We start from the raw sequence: 12,400 nt of genomic DNA on the forward strand, positions 1-12,400 counted from the left end.
CCCTTTACGGAACATATTTAATATTTGTTCAGCTGAATAATGAGATTTTTGTCATTTCTGTACATGAAATGAAAAAGAAATTGTGAGAGCATGACATCGTCAACTTGCTGATTTGAATATTCATAGGAAAGGTCGAGAAATTTTTCCGGAAAAATGTGAAATTTCGAAATGTCATATCTTCCGTATGTCTTATCCGATTTATCAACACTGAAGCGCAATTTAAGCATTATTTTTAACCAAAACAGATTTGTCTGGCCTTCATGTTTGCACTTCTTTTCTTTTCTTCTCTCTCCCTCCCTCCCTCTCTCTCTCTCTCTCTCTCTCTATCTTACCACTGGTGAAATGCTGTCAAATTTTGTGTACCCGTTTCCATAGCCTCCTCGTTTTTTTGTCTTACACTCGAGACACAGTCAACAGTTCCAGCACGTTTATTTTCATATTTCACGTGACATTTATACATATACTATATACGTTTAAAAAAAAAAACAAACAAACAAACAAACAATATACAAAATAATATAAACCGTGTCCTGACTATAGAAAGTATGTCAGCATACATAATGTACATAAAAGACTATTCGCTATAACATGAAAAATACGAAGGAACCGCGAAAGCTAAGCTCGTAACCGCGGGTTCCAGGAAAAAAAATACTAATGAAAATTTGCTTTGCAATGGAGATAGGACACAAAGTACTAATGACGAAACTATATGAAAGCTAAGATAGCAAGCAGGTACAAAGGGCAAAAGTAAAATAAAAGAGAAAAACAAAAGAAAAAGAATAAGAACTGGGTGAAAAATAGCATATAAATATACAATATACGAACATTATCTAGAATCAAGTTCAAAATGAGTTCAAAGTATGAGACTATAGTGTATTATAGTGATTATAACAATGGGAGCATAAACGCTGGAACCAGAGGTAAAGCAGGCGTACAGGGCAAATTCATCCGCCATGCACTGAAAGAGGATAATGTAAAATAACAGGTTAAATAATTCGAATCAGGCAAGTTATACTCATTAAGAAGCATTAATCTGAGTTTTTGTTTTGAAAATCAACAAAGAAAAACATTTGATTAAATCTGCGGGAAGATCATCCCAGAATTTGGGTCCGGTGAAAACAATTGTTTTTTTAACAAAGAGTGTACGAGTGGAAGGTGAAATGAATCTCTTTGTCTTGTGGGGTAAGTATGAACCGCACAGTTTTTCTGAAACATATTATATCAGGCAAGTCGTTTTCTGATAACTGATACACAAATGTGCCTAAGTTGTATAAAACAAGGAGTTTGTTTTCAAAAAAGAAATCATTCGTGTGACAATAAAAACCAACTAGGTTGACTGAACGAATAGCCAGTTTTTGTATTTTGAAAATTTTCTCCATGTGTGATTTTGTACAATTCCCCAGGCAAGTATACCGTAATTCAGAGAGTAGGGTAAAATAAGCATGGAATACAAATTTCTCAAAATATACTTGGGGAAAAAACTGTTTGAGCTTGTTCAAAATTCCAGTATTTCTTGAAAGCATCTTACAGATAAGTAATCTATGTAATTTTTCCATGATAATTCATGGTCAATATAAATACCTAAAAATTTAGACGATTCAACTTAATTAAACAGTCATTATTCAGTTTTATATCGTCCTGCAAATGGGTCACAAAATTACTAAATAACATATGAATGGTTTTGTTTCCTTTGAGAGGCAACTTGTTTGATTGAATCCCCATTTGAACTGACTTTAATTCTCTGTTCACTGCATCTAAAAGGGTTGGTGGGTTTCAATATAAAAAGAAGATATTAGAACCATCGGCAAAAAGAAGGACAAAACATTATATAGATGAATTTTTGAAATCATTGATATAAAGAATAAACAAAAGCGGTCCCAAGAAAGGTCCTTGAGGGACCCAGTAAGATAATATTTTCAAACTGGAACTAAAGCCGGAACTGGAACTACTAAAGCCGAAAGATGAAACTATACTTGCTCTCTGCATGAAAAAAAAAAATGCCATCTAAATGAAACTTGGTTCAAGAAATGCATAACCACTCAACACATTTATTAGGGTTGTGCCATCAAACTTTCAAACAGTATATATCACTTTAATTTCGTGCCAATCACGTAAAACTGTCGTCTCACATTTTCCAGATGTACTATGGTGCAGGCTTACCAGCCGCCACAGCAACATTTCTCTATAGTTTGTGTGTGGGTGTTTTGTTTTGTTTTGTTTTGTTTTGTTTTGTTTTGTTGTTGTTGTTGTTTTTTTTGTTTTTTTTTGAAAGAGTGACGACTGAGAGGGGGGGGGGGGCAAACAAGAAGGGGTGGTTAAGTAAGGCTGGTTAAGGGTGGTTAATAAGTGTGACAGAAATGATGTATGCAATTAGAGGCCGATGTCATTGCTATTAAAGGGGGGGGGGTTGGTTAGAATATTTTAGAGAAAGTAATAAATTTTCGAACAATAAGTTTTTTTTTAATCGTTGTGATTCTTTGGTCGATTTTCAGTTTGGATTTCGACGAAAACAAAATGCAACTCTCGCTTTACTTGCATTTATAGAAAAGTTAACCACTTCTTTAGTAAATTTTTATACAATATTGGTATTCCTGGACTTCTCCAAGGCCTTTGTCACGATTAACCATAAAATCTTACTTTATAAATTACAGCATTACGGCTTCCGTGGAAAGGCCTTGGAGTGGTGCAGGAGTTACCTGACCGATAGACAACAGTTCGTTTATGTCGGCAATAATACATTCATCTGTACCACGTGTGATATTTCTTGTGGTGTACCCCAAGGTAGCTTATTAGGCCCCTTTCATTTATCATCTATCAACGATTTTCATAAATTTTCGTCTACACTCTCGTTCATTTTATTTGCTGATGACTCCAGTTTATTTTATTCTCACAGAGATCCCAAAATTCTCCTGCAAGTTATCAGTGAAGAGCTGAAACATGTTAAATTACGGATACGGGCAAACAGATTATCACTTAATTTGCAAAAGACTAAGTTTATGTTTTTAGTAATTCCCTTGAACAGCTGCCTGGCAATGTTGTACTTGATGACACTCCGATTGAAATTGTTTCATTTATCAAATTTCTTGGTGTTTATTTAGATAATAAGCTGGATGTCATGGAAATTTCACGTCAACGATGGCTGTATAAGATTATATTATCTCGGAATATTGGAATCATTGATAAGTTGAAGTATTTTTTCCTCACTCATAAATTTTAAGTCTCATATTTCTATATTTCAACTATGGTATATACTCGCTTGGGGTAATACCCTCCAATATTTGATTGATAAATTGTATCTATTTAAAAAAAAGTTTTGAGAATTATTCATCACTTACAACCATGGAATTGTTTTTGAATTGTAACATTTTGAAGGTCAAAGATTTATATTTATATCAATTAGGACAGTTTATGTTTTATTTCAGGAAAAATAAGTTGCCCAAAGTATTTGATAATGTATTTTGCTGAAACATTAGTTTTCACAAGTACCACACAAGGGACATTCATCTAAATAACCCGAAGCTACTTGTCGCTCATAGATCTATCTGACACCATGGACCGATTATTATGGAATTCTCGTCCCGAACAAATTAAAGCGTGCATTTCACTTTTTTTAAAACATGAAAAAGTACATTATAATTATCAAGACCAAGTTATGGGAATTAGCTGATATCTGACCTTTGTAACCAAAAACTAAATAGATTAATTTGTTTATGTTTTGATACCCCCAGTCTCCTTACATCAAACTATTCAATAAACATATTTAAGTTTTCTTATCTTAAAAAGGCACCTGGTATCCGCGCCTGCTGAGCTCTTCCACTTGCACTAGCACTCACCTCACTGACCTCATTCTCTGTATTATAGTGTCTATACAATTTTTGTTGTTGCAATGTGATGCCAGAATGTCACTGGGTTTTTTTTTTCTTGCTTTTTCTTTTCTTTTCTATAAGTATACAAGATGTATGTTTTGCCCATTTTCTCCTTTTTTTTCTTCTGTATTTACACTCCCGATACATGTGCCATAATTCAGTCAGATCATTTGATTCACTTTATCCCTAGTGGTTCCTATTTTACATGTTCTCTTTTTCTTTAATCTGTACATGTATATCTCAGTATTATATTCTTATGTACACACTGTATGTTCTATTGTCTTGCAAACAAAAATAAATGACTGTATTTCATTTGTAATATATATTCGATGCAGAAAATTTCTAATAAATTCATTTGAATTTGAAAAAAAAAGAAGATCCAATGAATTTCATTTACCCTTACTCCACACAACTTTTGCCCATAATACTTTTGTTTATACAGAACCAAATTTTGGAACGATGCACCGAGCCTTGCTGTATTCAACAGAAAATTAAAGAGAGTTTTGGTTGGTTCTTAAACGATATTCGGATTACATCTTTATATATATTTTTCATCTTGTTTCTAACATTTCCATTATGTCAATTATCTTGCCCATGCCAATGAACAATGTCTGGCAATAGCTCATCATGTCTGTACTGTAGACCTCTGCTTCCTCTCGATATTTAGTCCTCTTCTCTCCTCCCTCTTTTTCTTCTTCTCTTTACATCTTTCCTTCTCCCTCTAACTTGTCCTTTCGCTTTGTCTCATTGTTTGTCCTGTTTCCTTTCTTGTTTACTGTGACCGTCTTTGTACCTGTGTGTGTGTGTGTGTGTGTGTGTGTGTGTGTGTGTGTGTTTCCGTACCTTTGCATTCATTGTTTTGTAAGTTCAATGCATTGAGTGGCCCACATTCCTACAAGCTTGTCTTTTACGTAGGTTCCTCTTTTTCATTAACGCAATTATTTTGAACAATTAGTAAATAGTTTCATATATGCATTTTTTGTTGTACGAGTATAGAACCTACATTATACGTTTAGTTTTCATTAAATTTGTGCCACTCTAGAGGACGTAACTCTCTTCTGTACTCAACCATCTAGGAGCCAAGGACTTACTTTTAAATGAAGCTATAATGTTAGAGTATGGGAATACTGAACAGAATCGGCCCTCCTGTTGGGGTCTGGAAACCAGACTACAGTTGGGAATAAGTACCGATACAGGACCGAAATTCTGGAACGATCTCCCCGTAGAACTCGCAGGTTGTTTGTCGTTGTCAACTTTCAAATACAAATTAAGACAGGATTTATTGAATAACTGCATTGCTTATGTCTTTCTATCTTGTTTATGTGCCTTTTGCTGCTGTATTGGTTGTTCGTCATTCAAATCAAGTGAGCCACAGTGCGCTCTTAAATTCCTCCACATCAGTATTTTTTTTTTTCTTCCTATACTGTAAAGACTTCGGAACGCGTGAACAGCTGGCTTTGTTGTACTCACCTCAGTGCTACTGGCTGGTAAATCTCTTCTAAATCTGTTTTGGAATTGCATGCATGTTCTCCCTTATTAAGGCTTCCCATGTCTCTTATGATGACTCACATATCGAGTTTTTTGCACTATTGTTCAAAACGTATAATTACACCATAATTGTCACAATCGCTAAATCAACTGTTCATACGTCTGCAGAATGTGGTTGGTTGTTTTCACTATCTGTACTTGAGCAGAATCTTATATCGTCCCGGGTATCTTTGCCTTCCATTTTTGTTTCCTTTATTTTGATTCTATGTTGCACCACGTCCTCACCTGTTTTTTACACTCTGTTCAGAACTCGGGACCTACGCCTAACAAGCTTGCTAAGTAAGGTTCCGTCATATTTCTTCAGCATTTATACATAGAGCCAAACTTACAAAGATTGACCGCCATGTTTTATATTTTTACATTAATTTACTGTGCATCCAAGCCGGATATTGTGATTCATTTCATTTTATTATACTTGGTGTACATTTTCCTTCATTGAGAAATATGAAATAAATTGAATGGAATTGAATATGTGTTAAGGTACACAAATTTTGCTAGCATTTCATCAGTGGTATAACGAAAAAAAAAACAACAACAAAGAAAAGCAAAGACATGCAAACATGAAGGCGAGCCATGCCGATATGTTTTGGTTCAAAATGATGCTTAGACTGCACTTCAGTGCAGATAAAGAATCTGTACCCCCCCCCCCCCCCACCTTATGATAGCACGACACATCCTTTAGGCTCTTTTTTTTTTTTTTTTTTTTTGCGGGTGGGGGTGTGGGTGGAGGTGAACGCAAGATAATCACTATCCCCGTGCCAGTGAGTCCAGTGTGCACAAATTTCACATGCATTCATATGGGCAGGAAATTAATGTGGCACGCAGAGGGTTAACGCAGCTGTCTTGCACAGATGTCTTCATCGAATGTGCAGAGTTAAAACTACTGATCACTTGTTTTGAACTGTTCGTGCAGAGGTTTCGAGATGTGCGCGGAGTTGAAACTAGTGATCAGAGGTTTTCTTTGCTCATGCAGAGTTAGAAACCTCTGATTAGTAGCTTTAACTTTGCGTGCACATCAGTAAAAACCTCTCCGGTGGTTGTAAACCTCTTATCAGAGTTTTCCCCGACTTTTGCAACACATGGCGTTCCATACGCCCCGCACCCCCACGGTGGCCGCATTTTGATATCAATAGATGGCGCTGACACACAAAATGCACCAGAGGCTTATCGGGCTCACACCACAGAAAAAAAGAGTTCTGTGGCTCACACGGGTAAATAATTCCCCATAGAGACGTGTGTTAAAATTAAAATAAAATAAAAAATTCTGTAAAATAGCTGAGAGAAATGACGTATTTCAGCTTCACTCACTTGGATAAGTGAGATATATCCTTTCATCCATCAAATTTCCAGGGTGGGTTCTTTGGCTCAAATTCTGTCCAAGGGTCCGCAAAGCCAGACTACGAGTTCTTGTCACTCAAAAAAATCACCTATTTTCTGAACACGTACCCAATAAAATATAGTCCCCTCAAATTCCATCAGAAAAGCTTTCATCTTCCAACCAAAATGCAGTTTGTAGAGGAATTCATACTCAATATCAACAGTTCAGTTTTTTGCCAAACTACATCATTGATTTTTTAATCAATTTTTTTTCTTCATTTATTTTGGTATCTTTGGTACGAATTTGTGAAGGGGTCTGGGACATTCCATTTTATTTACAGGTGTGAGCCCTATAGTGGAGGTCATATTTCTCATTTGACTTTTTCACATCATAAATGTGTTTTTGATGATATTTGCCCCTACATCATATGGAAATTAAGATTATAAAGCTTCTCAAAGGGACACTTTTGAAAATCATGCCCTTTGGGTTTTTTTTTTTTCAAAAATAAATCTTGCAGTGTTGATCAGTTCTTCATAAGATGAATACATAGATACAGGCAGTTATCCTTGTTATGGGGTGTCATCATCACCTTATTGCCTACAAAGTACTTTAAAAGACCTTGTTTTGTCAAACAGACTAACTTTATGTATTTTGGGCTGTTTCAGTGGTAGCCAAAACAAAGAAATACATTAAAATAACACAGTCATTCAAAGTTTGTGATACTGATGACTGATATGTACAAAGATCTAGTACCACAACAGCATGGTAAGAAAACAAATTGTAGCCAAGCGGTAGAGGAGAGGGGGTGGGGGGGGGGGTAGAAAGGAGAAGGGGGAGGGAAAAAGAGATCTGACACAATAGATCAACATAAACCACCAGAGCTTGTATGGGAGTATTACTTCCCATAGACTTGTGTGCATTGCGTGCATTCTCTATAGGGCTCACACGTGTAAATAATTCCCCATAAATAAGAGACGTGTGTTAAAATTCAAATTTCAAAAAATTCTGTAAAATAGCTGGGAGAAATGAGGTGTTTCAGCTTCACTAACCTGGATAAGTGAGATATACCCTTTCATCCATCAAATTTCCAGGGTGGGTTCAACTTGGCTCAAATTCTGTCCAAGGGTCCGCAAAGCCAGACTACGAGTTCTTGTCACTCAAAAAATCACCTATTTTCCGTACACGTACCCAATGAAATGTAGTCCCCTCAAATTCCATCAGAAAAGCTTTCATCTTCCAACCAAAATGCAGTTTGTAGAGGAATTCATACTCAATATCTACAATTATTCAGTTTTTTGCAAAAATACATCATTGATTTTTAATTGATTTTTTTCTTCATTTATTTTGGTATCTTTGGTAAGAATTTGTGATGGGGTCTGGGACATTCCACTTTATTTACAGGTGTGAGCCCTATATAGTAGAGGTCATATTTCTTAAATGAGTTCTTAACATCATAATGTGTTTTTGACGATATTTGCCCCTACATCATTTGAGAAATTGCACATTAAAGGGTTGTAAAGCTTCTCAAAGGGACACTTTTGAAAATGATGCCCTTTGGGTTTTTTTTTTTCAAAAATAAATCTTGCAGTGTTGATTAGTTCTTCATAAGATGAATACATAGATGCAAGCAGTAATTCTTGAGTAAGGCGTGTCATCATCACCTTATTGCCTACATATTACTGTAAAAGACTTTGATTCATCAAACAGATTAGCTTTATGTATTTTGACCTGTTTCAGTGGTGGCCAAAACAGAGAAATGCATTAAAATACCACAATCATTCAAAGTTGTGTGATATACTGATGACTACTAGATCTAGTACCACAAGAACATAATAAGAACACAAATTGTAGTTAAGCAGAGTTAGAGGGCGTAGAGGGGGTAGAGGAGTGAGGAGAGGGGGAGGACGGGGGGGGGGGGGATTTGACAGAATAGATCAACATAAACCACCAGAGCTTGTATGGGATTAATACTTCCCTTAGACTTGTGTGCATTGCGTGCATTCTCTATAGGGCTCACACAGGTAAATAATTCCCCACAGAGACGTGTGTTAAAATTCAAAATTCAAAAAATTCTGTAAAATAGCTGGAGGAAATAAGATGTTTCATCTTCACTAACCTGGATAAGTGAGATATACCCTTTCATCCATCAAATTTCCAGGGTGGGTTCTTCGGCGCAAATTCTGTCCAAGGGTCCGCAAAGCCAGACTACGAGTTCTTTTCACTAAAAAATCACGTATTTTCTGTACATAATATTGATGCACCCAATGAAATATAGTCCCTTCAAATTCCATGAGAAAAAGTTGCATCTTCCATCCAAAATGCAGTTTGTAGAGGAATTCGTAGTCAACATCTGCAGCCATTCAGTTGTTGTTGGTTGTTGGTTTGTTTTTGTTTGTTTGTTTGTTTGTTTGGTTTTTTTTTGTTTGTTTTTTTGCCAAACTGCTTTATTGATATCTATTTAATTTTTTTCTTCATTTATTTTGGTATCTTTGGTATGATTTTGTGAAGGGTCTGGACATTCCATTTTATTTACAGGTGTGAGCCCTATGGTATGCACCTCATGTGCACAACCATGGACCATGGACCTAATATACATGAACTGTTCACTGCAGTCTTTCTTTGATGTAATGATCGTCGTCGACACCTGATCATGTGCATCTTAATGAGTACATTCAGGTGTCTTGACAATGATTGTGTGATCATGTATCGTCACTAACAAAAGATTTTTTTCCTCATTTCAGTCTTGTTTTGCCGATGTGCCTTTTTCAGACGGAAATGTCTTTGAATAAATACAGATGATGAGGAGCAGCAAACCTGAGATCATACTGTTCGATCTCTGAAATGTAGTAAATCCTGTGGGCCTGATAACTTAAGGGTGAATTTCTTGAAAAAAAAATACCCCTTAGCAGCCCCTCTCACCCATATATTCAATTTATCCCTGATTATACTTAACGGTAAGTATCCATACTCTTTCAAAATCGCCAAAGTTATCCCCATTTATAAAAGAGAAGATCCATCAATCGTGAAAAATTATAGACCCATCTCATTGTTACCTGCAACATCGAAAATTTTAGAAAAAGTAGTTTATAAGCGTCTCTCCTCGTTCATGATTGAAAATGAAATATTAAATGTGAATCAGTTTGGTTTTAGGAAAGGATTTTCTACCGATTATGCTATAACCAAATCTGTTGATAATATTATTCAATTCAATTTAACTCATTTTATTTTCATACTTCTCATTTATGAACATTACAACAGAAACGAGACAAGTTCGTTTACCTTGTGAACAATGTGCAGAAAACAAACGATATACATGGTGATAACACAATAATTACATGTAATGATAACTGGTCAAAGTCGAAATCGAAATGGGGTTGATATTAAGCCATTTGGTGCCTGCGTCAAGCTCTGCATAGAAAGTTAGAGAGGGGCAGAGGGAAAGAGAAAGAGAGGGAAACGAAGTAGAATGTGGAATTGCTATAATGATGAATTCAGAGAGCCTGATTGCAAGACCCTAAATGGAATCTGCAACGTGTTGACAAAATGTTTGATTGGACAATAACATACCACAGTATTACATAAGACATTACGACTATTCAGTGTCTGCAAAATATGCACTCAATAAAGACTCTTTTAATTTACGTTTAAAAGAATATAAAGACGAGCAGCTTGTTATTTCGGGGGAGAGGTCATTCCAGTATCTAGGGCCTGTATACATTATCGTTTTTTTAGCGAAAATTGTTCGAGTACGTGGAAGGTGAAATGCGTCACTTTGGCGGGTAGGATATGAATCAAATAGTTTTTCCTGAACATGCGAGTAAAAACATCCGGTAACTCCTTGGCAGAAAATTTATACATAAATATGCCGACGTTGTAACTGAACAGATCTGATATTTTCAGTATTTTATTTTTCAAAAATAAATCATTCGTGTGGGACAAATATCCGACATGGTTGATTTCTGATGGCGCGTTTTTGAATACGGAACAGTATATCAAGAAGATTTCTAGTTGCATTCCCCCACACAAGAATACGGAGTAATCAAAGTAGAATAAAGATTAAGCAGAATTTGACTTGGAAAAACACTTAAGTTTATTAAGAACACCCGTATTTTTAGAAAGAATATTACTTAAATAACTAACGTGGGATTTCCCAGATAAATCACTATCAATAAAAAGCCCTAAAAATTTTACTAACTTGATTTAATTCAGTTTCATTAAACTTAATAAAAGGAAGGGTTTTAAGACTGTTGCTAAAAAGCATACAATGAGTTTTATCAATATTAAGTGACAATTTGTTGGCGTATATCAAAGATTGCACAGATTGAAGTTCTTTATTCACTGTGTTAACAAGAGTATAAGGATCTCTGTGTGTAAGAAAACAGATTGGAGTCGTCAGCAAAACATATAAAGGAAAGAACTGGCGAGGAACTAGGAAGATCGTTAATGTACAAAATGAACAATAGTGGGCCTAGTAAGGGTGGGATTTCACGCGGAGCACGCGAACGATTTGCGAAGGACGCGAATGGCAAAATCCAGCATTCGCATTTTGGTCTGCAAAAGATCGCCAAACGAACGTGAGGGTTCGGAAGCGTCGTCAATTGTTCGCGAATGTCGTTTTTACTTCGGCGAGAATTTCAAAAAAGTTTGAAATTTTCTGCGAACCTTTTCCGCACACTTGGTCGTGATTTGCTCGTGAATTGTTCTCGAAAGTGTCTTTAAAGCCTCGTCATATGCGTAAGACCTTCGCAAGACACGCGTGATGTTCGCAAAATGTTCGTGGAACCCCAAACAGACTCCGAAACTTTGGAGAATGTCTCGCGTATGTTACGCGAAATCTGCGATGTTTTTGCGATCATTTTACGACGTAATCGCAAACTGTTCGCGTACCTTTTGAGACATTCTCGCGAACGTTTAGCGCACGTTTGGGGGATGTATGACCTATACGTTTTCTACAAATAAAAATCGTAGCATACACCTAAACATCAAACAATTATTAACAACTATAGTAACAAAAGAAATTAAAGACTAGCAAAGAGAAAGAAATGTTTGAAATACAAAAAAAAAATCGCAGAATACAGTTAAAATTAATCTAAAGTATGTAAAATTTCATTTGAAGTATAAAGATTACGTGTTGGATGAACTGCAAAAAAAAAAAAAAAAAAAAAAAAAAGATCATATGCTTTACTAGTGGAGATACGTCCCAGGAAAAAAATATAGGCAAGCACACAATAGAAAAATGAGAGAAAAAGAAAGGAGAAATAGAGGAAAGAAAAAAATTCAACTCAAGACAGCTTCCACCTCTCCTTGGGTACATTTTCTCCCATGATTATTGAAAATTTTCCGTTGTTCGCATTTCCGTCGCGTGTTCTTCGTGTACGTAACATGCTGTACTTTAGCAATGATACACACGACATTCGCACATACGTCGTGAAAACTTCGCACAAATTGCGCAAGAATAGTTTTCGGCTTCATTGTCGGAAAACATTCGGAGAAAAACTTTTCCGAATGTTGGATTTTGTCATTCGCGTCCTTCGCAAATCGTTCGCGTGCTCCGTGAAATCCCACCCTTGGGAGCCCTGTGGAACACTAGGCCTACATGAAATTAACTTTAACTGAGAATCACGGCCATTTATACTCACAAATTGTTTTCTGTTTGATAAATAATCTC

The sequence above is a fragment of the Diadema setosum genome, chromosome 4 (genome assembly GCF_964275005.1).
Source record: "Diadema setosum chromosome 4, eeDiaSeto1, whole genome shotgun sequence".
NCBI lineage: Eukaryota > Metazoa > Echinodermata > Echinoidea > Diadematoida > Diadematidae > Diadema > Diadema setosum.